Here is an 11,962-nt window from a genome sequence, read left to right as displayed (position 1 = left end):
AAAATCAGGCTGGGTGCAGTGGCTCACACCTATAATCCCAGCACTTTGGGAGGCCAAGGCGAGTGGATCACTTGAGGCTAGGAGTTTGAGACCAGCCTGGCCAACATTGCGAAACCCTGTCTCTACTAAAAATAAAAAAAATAGCTGGGCATGGTGGCACACACCTGTAATTCCAGCTACTTGGGAGGCTGAGGCATGAGAATCACTTGAGCCTAGGAGGTGGAGTTTGCAGTGAGCCAAGATCACACCACTGCAATCCAGCCTGGGTGACAGAGGGAAACTTTGTCTCAAAAAAACCAAAACCAAAACCAAAAAATCAGTTGGGCATGGTGGTGTGCACCTATGGTCCCAGCTACTTGGGAGGCTGAGGTAGGAGGACTGCTTGAGCCCAGGAGGTTGAGGCTGCTGTGAGCTGTGATAGTGCCACTGCACTGCAGCCTGGGTGACAGAGCGAGATCCTGTCTCAAAAAAACACTGAGAGTCAGCAGGAGGGTAATCGAGGGCTGGAGGGAGTATGGTGACTCTGTATACAGCATGAGCCTCCCCATAATTGGAACATGTCCTTAACCTGATGAGTAGAGGGTCCCACTGTGTGTCAAGGAAGTGGGGTGGGTCTTCCTTCATGACTGAGGCCCAGGCCAACGGCAGCTGAGTCAATCCCTCGTCAAGTTTCTGGGGAGAGGCTTCCTTTCCTCTGTAGTGACAGGCACAGCACCTAGTAGCATACATAGGGGTCCAGAGCTGTGAGTCTAATTCAGCAGAGACAGCCAGCTGCCAGAAATAGTCTCTCTGTCCTTGTCTCTCTAATACTCTTTCTTTCCCTCTTGTCTTCTCTGTGTATGTTACTTTGTTTCTCTCTCAGACATGGGGCTGGGTGTGACCTCACTCATGCTCTGAGGGCCCTTGATCAGCTTCTTCTAATATCCTCAGACATGGATTTTTCTGGGGAGCAGTTGGGAAGCTATATTCCAAGTCTAAGGGATTATCCAGGAAAGGCATATTCAGCTACATAGGGGCTGGGGAAGGAGTTCCTGGGAAAAAACGGGCGCTCCTCCCTATACTTTGAGTGATCTGAGCCTCTGGCCTTTGAAAGAAGCATAGGAGCTTCTCTACTAAAAACTTTCCCATGGCTCACTCAGAGTTAAGTCAAAGTCCTTGCCATGACCCAGAAGGTCCTGTATAATCTGGTACTCATTACCTTTCTGAGCTCATCTCCCACCTCCCCCAGCAACACTGGGCTCCTCACTGTGTCTCACACATGCTAGGCAGAGTGCCACCGCAGCACTGGTTCTTACCTCTGCCCAGAATGCTTCTCCCAGATATTCATCTCCTATTGAAATGTCAATTTCACATTCTCAGAAAGATTTTCCTAGGCTACTCTTTCTAGATGGGATCCTCCCTCTTCTATTTCACCACCTTGACTTAATTTTCATTACAGCAATTAACACCACCTGACAAATTACATGCTTAGGTTTTTGTGCCATATGATCTCAACAGAATGTAAGCTCCATGAGGGCAAGTTTTTGTCTCTTTCCACACAGCTGTATTCCTAACACCTGTAACAGTGCCCGGCACATAATTTGGACAGAATGAATAAATTAGCAAATGAATAAACAAATGCAAAGTTCTAGTGAGAGACATAGCTAGACAGGTTGAGGATTCTGCTAGGGAACATATTCAGGGGTGACTGGATTTATCTGACCTACTCATTCTCCTTGGAGGCCCCTGAGAAATGGCCCTTTCCCTAACAGAGCTTGAAGATCCTGCTGTCCCTCTCACCCATTACTGACAGTCAAGAATAGACACCTGGCTCACATCAGGCCTTCTGACCCCAGTCAGGAGTTCCATCCCTCCTGCCCCAGGGGACTGTGGCTGGGTTCCCAGGCCAGCAGGCACCCCATTAGACGTATTCTGCATTACCCAGGGAGGCACAAGTGAGCACAATGCCCAGCACGCAGTAAATGTTTGATGGTGGACACCGTAGGAAGGTAGTGGAAGGTTACTGCTTAGGAACGCTTTTCTCTTGTTCAAGATTGTAGTGGGTATGCAGTCAGTTTTTGTCCTGACTATGCCCTCTCACCCTTTAAGGGGCAGCCCAGAATGGTCCATGGGCATCTGCATCGCCTAGCTGTTCCTTGTTTGCACCACCAAGGGGCGCGCGGGATGGAACAGTTCAATCCTGGGACGTACCATTGAGGGGCGCAGAGGAAGGACAGTCCACTCCGCCTGTCCATTTTGGAATAATCCCTTGTGTGTGACAGGACTGAGGGTCTCTTTAAACCCACGTGGAGACTCTACCACAGTTCCAGCCCCGTTAGGTCCTTCCTTACTCTCACCACTCGGTTCCCAGCCCTTTCGAACCTGGTGCAGCCATCATTTTCACTTCACTTCCACCTCTTCGTTTCTACATAGTCAAATCCCGCCGGGGACCGCAAAGGGGCAAGCGATTGGCTTCGAGATATAAAGGGCGGGGTCGAGGGCCGTCCCGGGCGGTGATTGGTCACTGCGTGAGCGCCGGACTAAGTTTTTCCGGGGCGCGGAGTGGCTCCGGATGGACAGGCTAGGCCCTGCCTCCCTCGTCGCGTCTCTGGTTCCCATTGGCCTTCAGTTTGGGACAGGCATGTTGACTGCCGAGCTGGAGTTCAGGCAGCTGGAGCGAGGAGGGTGTGTGGCTTTTTAGAGTAGAGTTCTTTGGCCTACTCACCAACCGACTGCCCCAAAGGGGCTGGAGATGCCACCCCAGCAAGGTTTGCACTAGTCATTCGCTTCACGTGAGCTCTTTCAGTCTTGTTTACCCTTAACTCTTTCAGTCTTGTTTACCCTTAACTCCGTCACAAGCCTAGCTAGTCTGGTGCTTTTGGCACCGCACCATCATTCCTTCCGCTACACTCAATGTCCAGGGAGTGGTCTCTGAGCTTGTTTGGTGTTTGCCTGGGAAATAAAGCGGGTAAGGTAGTTTTGGGGATGTGTATCTTTAGGTATGACATCTCAGATGCAGTTTGGGTATATTTGATCACTCTGGGCCATTTGGGGACCAGATTGTGTTTGAGTGGGATATTTTATCTGAGTGGATTTTGTGTGCCACCGTATGAGGTTTCATAGGCTTTGTGTGCCTATATGTCTGGATGTCCCTTCTTTTCTCTTGTTCTCTTGTTTGTTTCCAGGTAGAGTCTCACTCTGTCACCCAGGCTGGAGTGCAGTGGCTAATCATGGCTCACTGCAGCCTCATACTCCTGGGCTCCAGCGATCCTCCTGCTTCAGCCTCCCGAGTAGCTGGGACTGTAGATGTGCACCACCATGTCCGGCTGTTTTTAATTTTTTTTTTTTTTTTTTGTAGAAACGGGGTCTCGCTATGTTGATCAGGCTGGTTTTGAACTCCTGGCCTCAACTGATCCTCCCACCTTGGTCTCCCAAAGTGCTGGGATTACAGACATGAGCCACCATGCCTGGCCTGGGTGTGCATCTTCTGAGCTTTTCGGGCATTTGTGTCCCTGGGTGTGAGAGCTCTATGTAGGTTTCTGCACCCCAGGATGTGAATGAAGTCTCAGAGCTGTTTGCAATTCTGGGTCCCAAGTTGTGATGTTTCTGAGCTGGTGTTGGTGGGGACAATTTTGCTTAAGGTGTAAAGTATCTGAGCTTTTTGGGGGAGAGAGGTCTCTGCCCAGAATGTAGGTTCTCTGATTTGTCTGGGGACTTTATCTTAAGATGATGTGATGTTTCTGAGTTATTTGAACTTCTGTTTCTGTTTTGTATTAGGTTGGGACATGTCTGAATGGTTTGAGGGGCCTCTCTCTAGGGTGTGAGACATCTGAATAGTTTTAATTTGTTTCCCAGGAGTGAGAACTTTGGTCTGTTGTGTGTGGGGCTTTTGGCACAGCATGTGTGCTCTCTGTTCTGTTTGGGGGTCTGTGTCAAGTTGTGAGGTCTCTGTGCAGGGATTTTGGAGTCTGTTTCAGGTTGTGAGATCAGTGAACTGTTTTTGGTGTCTTTGCGTATCTGAGCTGTTTGGGGTTCTGTGTCTCAGGAGTGAAATTTCTTACTTTTTTGGTTGTGAGAGCTCTGTCCAGGAACTGTGGGTTTTGGAGGCTGGCAGACATGATTTCAAAGCCTGGAGCCCCCAAGTCCTGATTGTGTGACATTGGGCAAGTCACTTGTCTCCTTGAACCAAGTATGTATCATAGTCAATACAATGGGGCCAATATCCATCTTGGAGGGCATCTATGCATCTTAGTAATATGTATAAAGGGCCCCGCTACAACCGTCTTTCAACAATAATTTTCTGAACATCTGCTATATGTCTGAATACTGTTCTAGATTCTGTGGATACAACAGAAACCAAAAATAACAACATCCCTGATTTCATAGAGTTGGTCAGCAAATATGTAGCACATCACAGGGTGGTAAGTGCAACATAGAAAGTTAAGACAGGGGCTGGACGGTGGCTCATGCCTGTAATCCCAGCACTTTGGGAGGCTGAGGTGGGCAGATCACCTAAGGTCAGGAGTGCGAGACCGGCCAACATGGTGAAACCCCATCTCTACTAAAAATACAAAAACTAGCTGGACATGGTGGCAGGTGCCTGATAGGCTAATTGGGAGGCTAAGGCATGAGAATTGCTTGAACCCGGGAGGCAGAGGTTGCAATGAGCCAAGGTTGCACCATTACACTCCAGCCTGGGTGACAGAGTGAGATTCTGTCTAAAAAAAAATGAAAGAAAGAAAGAAAGAAAGAAAGAAAAAAAAAAAAAAAGTAAAGACAGGGTCAGGGAAATGGGTAAGTGGGTGGGATGTTATTTATTCAGGCTGTGCGGGGAAGGCATCCCTGGAGAGGTGATGACTGAGTAGAGACCTGGAGGCAGTGAGGAGCAAGCCTTGCGATCACCTAAGGGAAGAGCTTTCCAGGCAGAAGGAACAGCAAGGGCAACAGCCCTGGAGCAGGGGAAGTGCCTAGTGGGTCCGGGACCTCAAGGATGTGTGACGGTAAAGAAAGCCTCATCCCAGGTTTTGACAGGTAGCACTCACTAGAGGTGCCCAGTGTCCCCATCTCTATTTCTCCCCCAACCTGAGAGGGAGGTGGGGTTCTCCCATGTCACAGCTGAAGGACCTGAGGCTCAGAGAAGTGCCCTGAGCCTGTTTTCCTGCCCACACCTGAAATTCCTAAAAGAGGCATGACCTGTTGTACCATGGGAGACACAGGGCTTGAGCCCCACAGCCGGAGGGAAGGTGCCATCCACACTGAAAGTCAGCCAGCCAGCCAGTAGAAATGATGAATGATAATACGGGAACCATGGCCAGCACGACGTCTCTTCTTCGGATGGAGGCCAGGACTTTAGGAATGAGAAGGGAACTGAGGTGGAAGAGACAGGCAGAAAGGGAAGATGGAGGACGTGAGGAAAAACATGCTGATTGAGAAGGGACCCTGGGGACGTCTGAGATGGTGATGGACCTTGAACTTTGCCCTTATTACGTGAATGTGCAACTTACTGTCATTAAAATATACACTCATGTTTTCTACACTCTCGGGCACAAAAAGAAACCCTGCAAGTGAAGCAGAGTGCAGTGGGAAGCGGGAGTAGCGTGAGTGTCTGTGACTCCTGCACACAGGCTCGCAGCGCCCCCGGCCTCCTGGTGTGGACCACGCAGTGTGGGCGGCCTCCTGCCTGCAGAACCTCCCCTGGCTCCAGGTCCTGCCTTCTATCCTAGAGGCTCCCTCAGGCCTGTTTGTGGAGATCGTCTGGTGGGGAATCCTCTATCCTGTGCTCCTAACACCAGCCGTAGAGAGGGGCCATCGCCTCTCAGGGGATGGACAGGACCTGTCCATTTTGTCCTCAGATATTGGGGTCCATCTCCCCTCAGGCCTCATTCACACCCACAATACCCTGGGACACCTGGGCTCTGGGGCCTGGCGGGCTTCATAAAAGCCTGGAACCCCAAGCCCTGGTGGTGTGACTTTGGGCAAATCACCTGTCCTTGACCAGCCTCAGTTCCCCATTGATAAAGGGGGCTAATGCCCGCCAAGTAGGGTAGGTGTGGGCTTTGGGGAAAACGTGTGTACTGCCCTCCTCCTGAGCCCATGGTAGACAGGCCTATTAGTCGAGGCAGGGTAGTAGGGTGGACAGGAGCAGGGGCTGGACTGACACTGGCCGGGACTAAATTGCCCCAGGTGACATGGTGGGCAAGTGGCTTCAGTTCTCTGTGCCTCCCTTTGCTTGTCTGTCATCAGGGTCATAACTTTTCCTCCTCACAGGGTTATGTGAAGGAGAGGTGAGGTGACTGGTCAGTCACCAAGAGCAGTGCCGGGCACAGGGCAAGACTGAGTACGTGCCCAGTGGCATCCCCCTGGCTGGAAGAGGTTCTAGGGAGAATGACATGGATGTGTCTGGGGACACTATTCTGCCTACCACACACCCTCTTCTTCGGCAAGCCTTGATGGTAACTGTTATTGTCCCCGTACTGGGGCCACAGAGGTAGACAGATGGACCCAGACAGTGAGTGCTCACCCTGTAGCGGAGAACAGCATGTCTCAGGCAGTTCACAGAGTGAGGCCTTTCATGTCACTACTGTGATGGTTAATTTTAGGTGTCTGCTTGATGGAGTTAAGAAAAACCCAGATAGCTGGCAAACCGTTATCTCCAGATGTGTCTGTGAGGGTGTTTCCGGAAGAGATTAGCCTTTGAATCAGTGGACCGAGGGAGGAAGATCCACGTGGGTGGGCATTGTCCAATCTCTCGAGGGCACAGGTACAAGAAGGCTGTGTTCTGGAGTTGGGACACCCCATCTTCTCCTGCCCTTGGACATCAGAACTCCAGGTTTTCAAGCCTTCAGACTCCATGACTAACACCCCTGGCTCTGCCGGTTCTCGGGCCTTTGGACTCAGACTGAATCGTACCATCCACCTTCCTGGCTCTCCAGCTTGCAGATGGAAGTGGCGGAACTTCTCAGCCTCCACAGTCACATGAGCCAATTCCCATAACAAGTCCCCTCTTGTATATCTATATCTAGATATCTCAGGAGAACCCTGACTAACACAACCATTCATACCAATACTATCAGCATTCCCCTCTGCGTGATTCTGTACCAGACACTGGCTGACCACCTAACATGAATCCTGCTTTTCTCATCCAACTCCAAGACTGTCAACTCTACTGTCACCCATTCACAGGTGAGGGCCTTCTGTATTCTCATCAGCACCAGCTCTTAGCACAGCCCTTTGCAGAGGACTTCCTGGTACTCCTCTTCCTCCTCCTTGTGACCAGGGCCAGCATCTTTTTCTTTTCTTTTTTTTGAGACAGTCTCACTCTCGCCCACTCTGGAGTGCAGTAATACGATCTTGGCTCATTGCAACCTGCGCCTCCCAGGTTCAAGTGATTCTCCTGCCTCAGTCTCCTGAGTAGCTGGGATTACAGGCATGTGCCATCATGCCTGGCTAATTTTTGTATTTTTAGTAGAGATGAGGTTTCGCCATGATGACCAGGTTGGTCTGAAACTCCTGACCTCAAGTGATCCACCTGCCTTGGCCTCCCAAAGTGCTGGGATTACAGGCATGAGCCACCGTTCCTGGCCAGAGCCAGCATCTTAGTCTCACAAATGGTCCTTGCTGTCTCTGTCGTCAGCCCTCGGCCCTGCTGTCACCCACCCACATCCTACAACCCCTCCACTTCCTCTTCTCAGTGTCTATTGCCCAGGATGAGACCAAGTCCAAACCTGAGCTTCCTGCTAAGTCAAAGTGACCTTTTCCTTTCAGTCAGGGAACCCTGATGGAAGCCTGTGGTCCCACGGTGAGGTTGGTGTCTCTTGGCACAGCACAGTCTCGTTGCAGTGATACCCAGCTTTGCCAGCAGGAGTAATCTCATCTCCAAGACTGGGAAAGCCTCAGAGAAGACAGAGAATAGTCTTAAACATTCACTCGTGGTGGAGTCTCAGGCCTCAGAGTGCAAGAGCTCCAGGCTGGGTGTCCCTCGGAGCCTCCCTCTCTGCATGTGGACAGGTAGGGGCAGCCTAGGGCCAGGTTTTAGTGCTGTTTGGGGTCATCTGCAGATGGCTTTTCACTCCTTCCTGCTCCTTTTCCTTGAGCTCATTTCCATGGCTAAAGGAAATTCTCATATAATTTTATCTTATTTAATGATTGCATTACATGCTTTCTTCTACAAGATATACTGCTCTGAGGCCTGTGCCCAGGGCATGTCAGACTATAGGTTGGGTAGTCCTGAGGGCACTGGTCTGAGATCCTGAAAATACTGGGGACAGACCCCAACAGAGCCTGGGGCTCAGGAAAAAACCACCAACACCCCAGCCAGATCCTGGCCAGCTGCTGGCTCCGCCTCCACCCAGTCCTCTCCCAGGGCCTGAACTCCAGGTCTAGAAGCTCCAGGCCTGGTGGTCTGGGGGAGACACAGGCCCGGAGGATCCCTTAGGAGAGGAGGCAGCAGACAATCCCCGTACAGCTTGAGGGAGTGCACAGCTGTGGGTTGAGGCACGGCCCACCCAGCGCAGGCCCACTGACCTGCTGTGCAGCTGCAGGCCCAGCTGCCGCCCGCTACAGGCCTCAGTCTCCTCACCTGCGCAATGGGCATCATCACACCCCCAACATTTAGGGGATGCTCATGAATGGAGGGGAGCCGAGGTGTGGAGAAATCAGATTTGGCCCAAGAGGAGGAGGAGAGGGTCAGGGTTGGGGGAAAGGATAGATGCGGCCACCTCAGGCACGGCCGGGGGCTGCCTTCCTGGAAGTGCTCAGGACAGTCAGGCGGGGGAGTTCTGAGGCTGTGAGCAGATCTGTGGGCTGGGGACCAGGAGAGGTTGTCTGTAGTGTTCTGGGGTGGCCAGCCACTGTGTCACTGTTCCTTCTGGTTTGTCCTCATCTCTGCCCACGCGGAGCCCGGAGATGAGCCCACTGAGCTCACCGTGAGTGACTGCGACCCACATGCAGTCATTAGATCCGTGCGTCATCATCACAACAGCCACCAGGCTAACACTTGGATAATTGATCCAAATAATGACTCACCTGTTCTGACGTGATTTGGATCATATGCCATCATTTATTGTAGCCATAGTTTATTCAGTCATTCTCCTATTGGATGGTTAGTTACTGTTTGATTTACTCTTTGAACATCCTGTCTTGTGATGAGCATTTCTTTTTTTTGAAATAGTGTCTCGCTCTATCTGTTGTCCGGGCTGCTTGAGTGCAGTGGCACAACCTCGGCTCATTGCAACCTCTGCCTCCTGGGTTCAAGCGATTCTCCCACCTCACCTTCCCTAGTAGCTGGGACTACAGGTATCCACCACCATGGCCTGATAATTTTTGTATTTTTAGTAGAGATAGTGTTTCACCATATTGGTCAGGCGGATCTCGAACTCCTGACCTTGTGATCTGCCCGCCTCGGCTTCCCAAAGTGCTGGGACTACAGGTGTGAGCCACCATGCTTGGCCGAGCATTCTTGTACATGTAATAATGTTCACAGAGTCACCCTATTTGCAATAGCTAAAAACTGGAAGCAACCCAATTATACACCAATAAGTTACATAAATAAATTCTGCCAGATTCACACCATGAATTACTGCACAGGTATGAGAAGAAATGAGCTAGACCGTGCAGATACATAATGTTAGGTAAAGAAGCCAGATACAAAAGAGGATATCCTATGTGATTCCCTTTCTACATGGCTCAAAAGCAAATAAAAATAGTGTTTAGGCATGCATATGCGAATATTATAACATTTCTGCAGACAGCAAGGATTCTAACCTGCCTGGTGGGCAAATTTTCTTAATTTTTGAAATTATACAGTAAACTGGACACTTGAGGTATAGTTGTATGAATTTGAGCACATGTGTAGATTGATATAACCACCATCACAGTCAGTATCCGGGACATATGCATTAACCCAAAGAACTTCCTGGGTTCTTTGTGCTGCCCTTGTATAGTCACTCCTTTCAGCCACCCCTAAGCCCTGGTACCCACTGATCTGTTCTCTATCATAATGCTATTGTCTTTTCCAGGATGTCATACAAATGAAATAATATAGCCTGTAATCTTTTGAGACTGGCTTCGTCATTCAGCATAGTGCCTTTGAGTTTCTTTCTTTCTTTTCTTTTTTTTTTTTTTCTTGAGACGGAGTGTTGCTCTGTCACCCAGGCTGGAGTGCCGTGGTGCGATATCAGCTCACTGCAACCTCCGCCTCCCGGGTTCAAGCAATTCTCCTTCCTTAGCCTCCGGAGTAGCTGGGATTACAGGCTTGTGCCACCATGCCCAGCTAATATTTGTATTTTTAGTAGAGATGAGATTTCACCATTTGGCCAGGCTTGTCTTGAACTCCTGACCTTGTGATCTGTCTAGCTCGGCCTCCCGAAGTGTTAGGATGACAGGCGTGAGCCACTGCGCCTGGCCCCTTGAGTTTCATTCAAGTTGTTGAATATATCAATAGTTCCTTCTTTTTTTCTGAATAACATTCCATTGTATGAGTGTAGCAGATTTTCTTTATCCATGCACCCATTGAAAGACATTTGGGCCATTTCTAATTTGGTGCAATTATGAATAGAGCCTCCATAAACATTTGTGCATGTATTTTTGTGTAAACATAAATTTTCCTTCTTCTAGGATAAATATCCTGGATGTCCAATGTTTCCAACACCATTTGTTGAAAAGACTGTTCTCTTTCTATTGAAGTATCCACAAAAATAAGGCAAATAGTTTTTTTTTTTGAGACAGGGTCTTTCTCTATCACCTAGGCTAGAGTGCAGTACCACGATCACAGTTTGCTGTACCTTGGCCTCAGGTTCAAGCAATCCTTCGACCTCAGCCTCTTGAGTAGCTGGGATTACAGGTATGCACCAGCACATCTGGCTAAGTTTTTTTATTTTTTGCAGAGATGGGGTCTCACTCTGTCACCTAGGCTGGAGTACAGTGGCATGATCATGACTCGCTGCAGCCTCAACCTTCTGGGCTCGAGCAATCCTCCTGCCTCAGGCTCTCAAAGTTCAAAGTTATTTTGGTTATTATAGCTCCTTTACCTTTACACATACATTTTAGAATCAGTCTGTATTTACAAAAAATTCTGCTGGGAATTTGATTGAAATGGCCTGAAATCTGTACATCAGTTTGGTGACATCATTCCTATAATGAGTCTATTAATCCATGAGTATAGTACATCTCTCTCTTTATTTAGTTGTTTCTTTATTTCTTTCATTAGCTTCTGATGGTTTTCTGCATATGATTCCTGTACATATTTTGTTAGAGTTTGAGGGGTAGCTATTGTAAATGGTATCGTGTAGTTTTAAAAGTGTTTGTTCCAAGCAGTTCGTTGCTAGTCTATAGAAGTGCTTTGCTTTTTGTTGTTGTGGAACATGTATTCTATAATGTTGTTTAACTCCCTTGTTCATTCGAGAAGTACTTTTTTATAAATTTGACAAGATTTCTAGGTAGATAATCATAACATCTGTGAGCTGCAGTAGTTGTAGTCCCTCCTTTCCAATCTGTAAGCCATTTATTTCTTTTTCTTGCCTTTTTAAACTGGTTGGAACTTTCAGTACAATATTGAATAACAGGGGTAAGAGTGAGCAACCTCGTTTGGTTCCTGAAATTATGGAGAAAGCAGTTAGTCTTTCTCTATTAAGTATAATATAAGGTGTAAGATTTTTATTTTTTGAGACAGAGTCTTGCACTGTCGCCTAGGCTGTAGTGCAGTGGCGTGAACTCGGCTCACTGCTATCTCTGCCTCCTGGGTTCAAGCAATTCTCCCGCCTCAGCCTCCTGAGTAGTTGGGACTACAGGCATGTGTCACCCCGCCCAGCTATTTTTTTTGTATTTTTAGTAGAGACAGGGTTTCACCATGTTGGCCAAGATGGTCTCCATCTCCTGACCTCGTGATCTGCCCGCCTCAGCCTCCCAAAGTGCTGGGATTACAGGCCTGAGCCACTAGGCCCAGCCAAGATATTTTTTTAGTTGCTCCATATCAAGTTAAGCAAGC

General features: G+C 48.9%; 1 protein-coding gene across 2 annotated transcripts in view; it reads left to right on the top strand.

Moving 5' to 3' along the window:
- Positions 1-2,612: 2,612 nt before the first annotated feature.
- Positions 2,613-11,962, top strand: part of LOC101043099 (protein FAM156A/FAM156B) — a 50,385-nt gene continuing 41,035 nt past the window's right edge. Inside the window, exon 1 of one of the 2 annotated variants that reach the window (XM_074391472.1) lies at positions 2,613-2,747. The gene's annotated coding sequence lies outside the window, so the exon portion shown is untranslated. Of the gene's footprint in view, positions 2,772-11,962 lie in introns of both variants that reach the window. The other variant, XM_074391473.1, reaches the window with a different exon arrangement.

Source organism: Saimiri boliviensis, chromosome X (assembly GCF_048565385.1).
Source record: "Saimiri boliviensis isolate mSaiBol1 chromosome X, mSaiBol1.pri, whole genome shotgun sequence".
Lineage (NCBI taxonomy): Eukaryota > Metazoa > Chordata > Mammalia > Primates > Cebidae > Saimiri > Saimiri boliviensis.
This window is presented reverse-complemented; position numbering and strand designations above follow the sequence as displayed.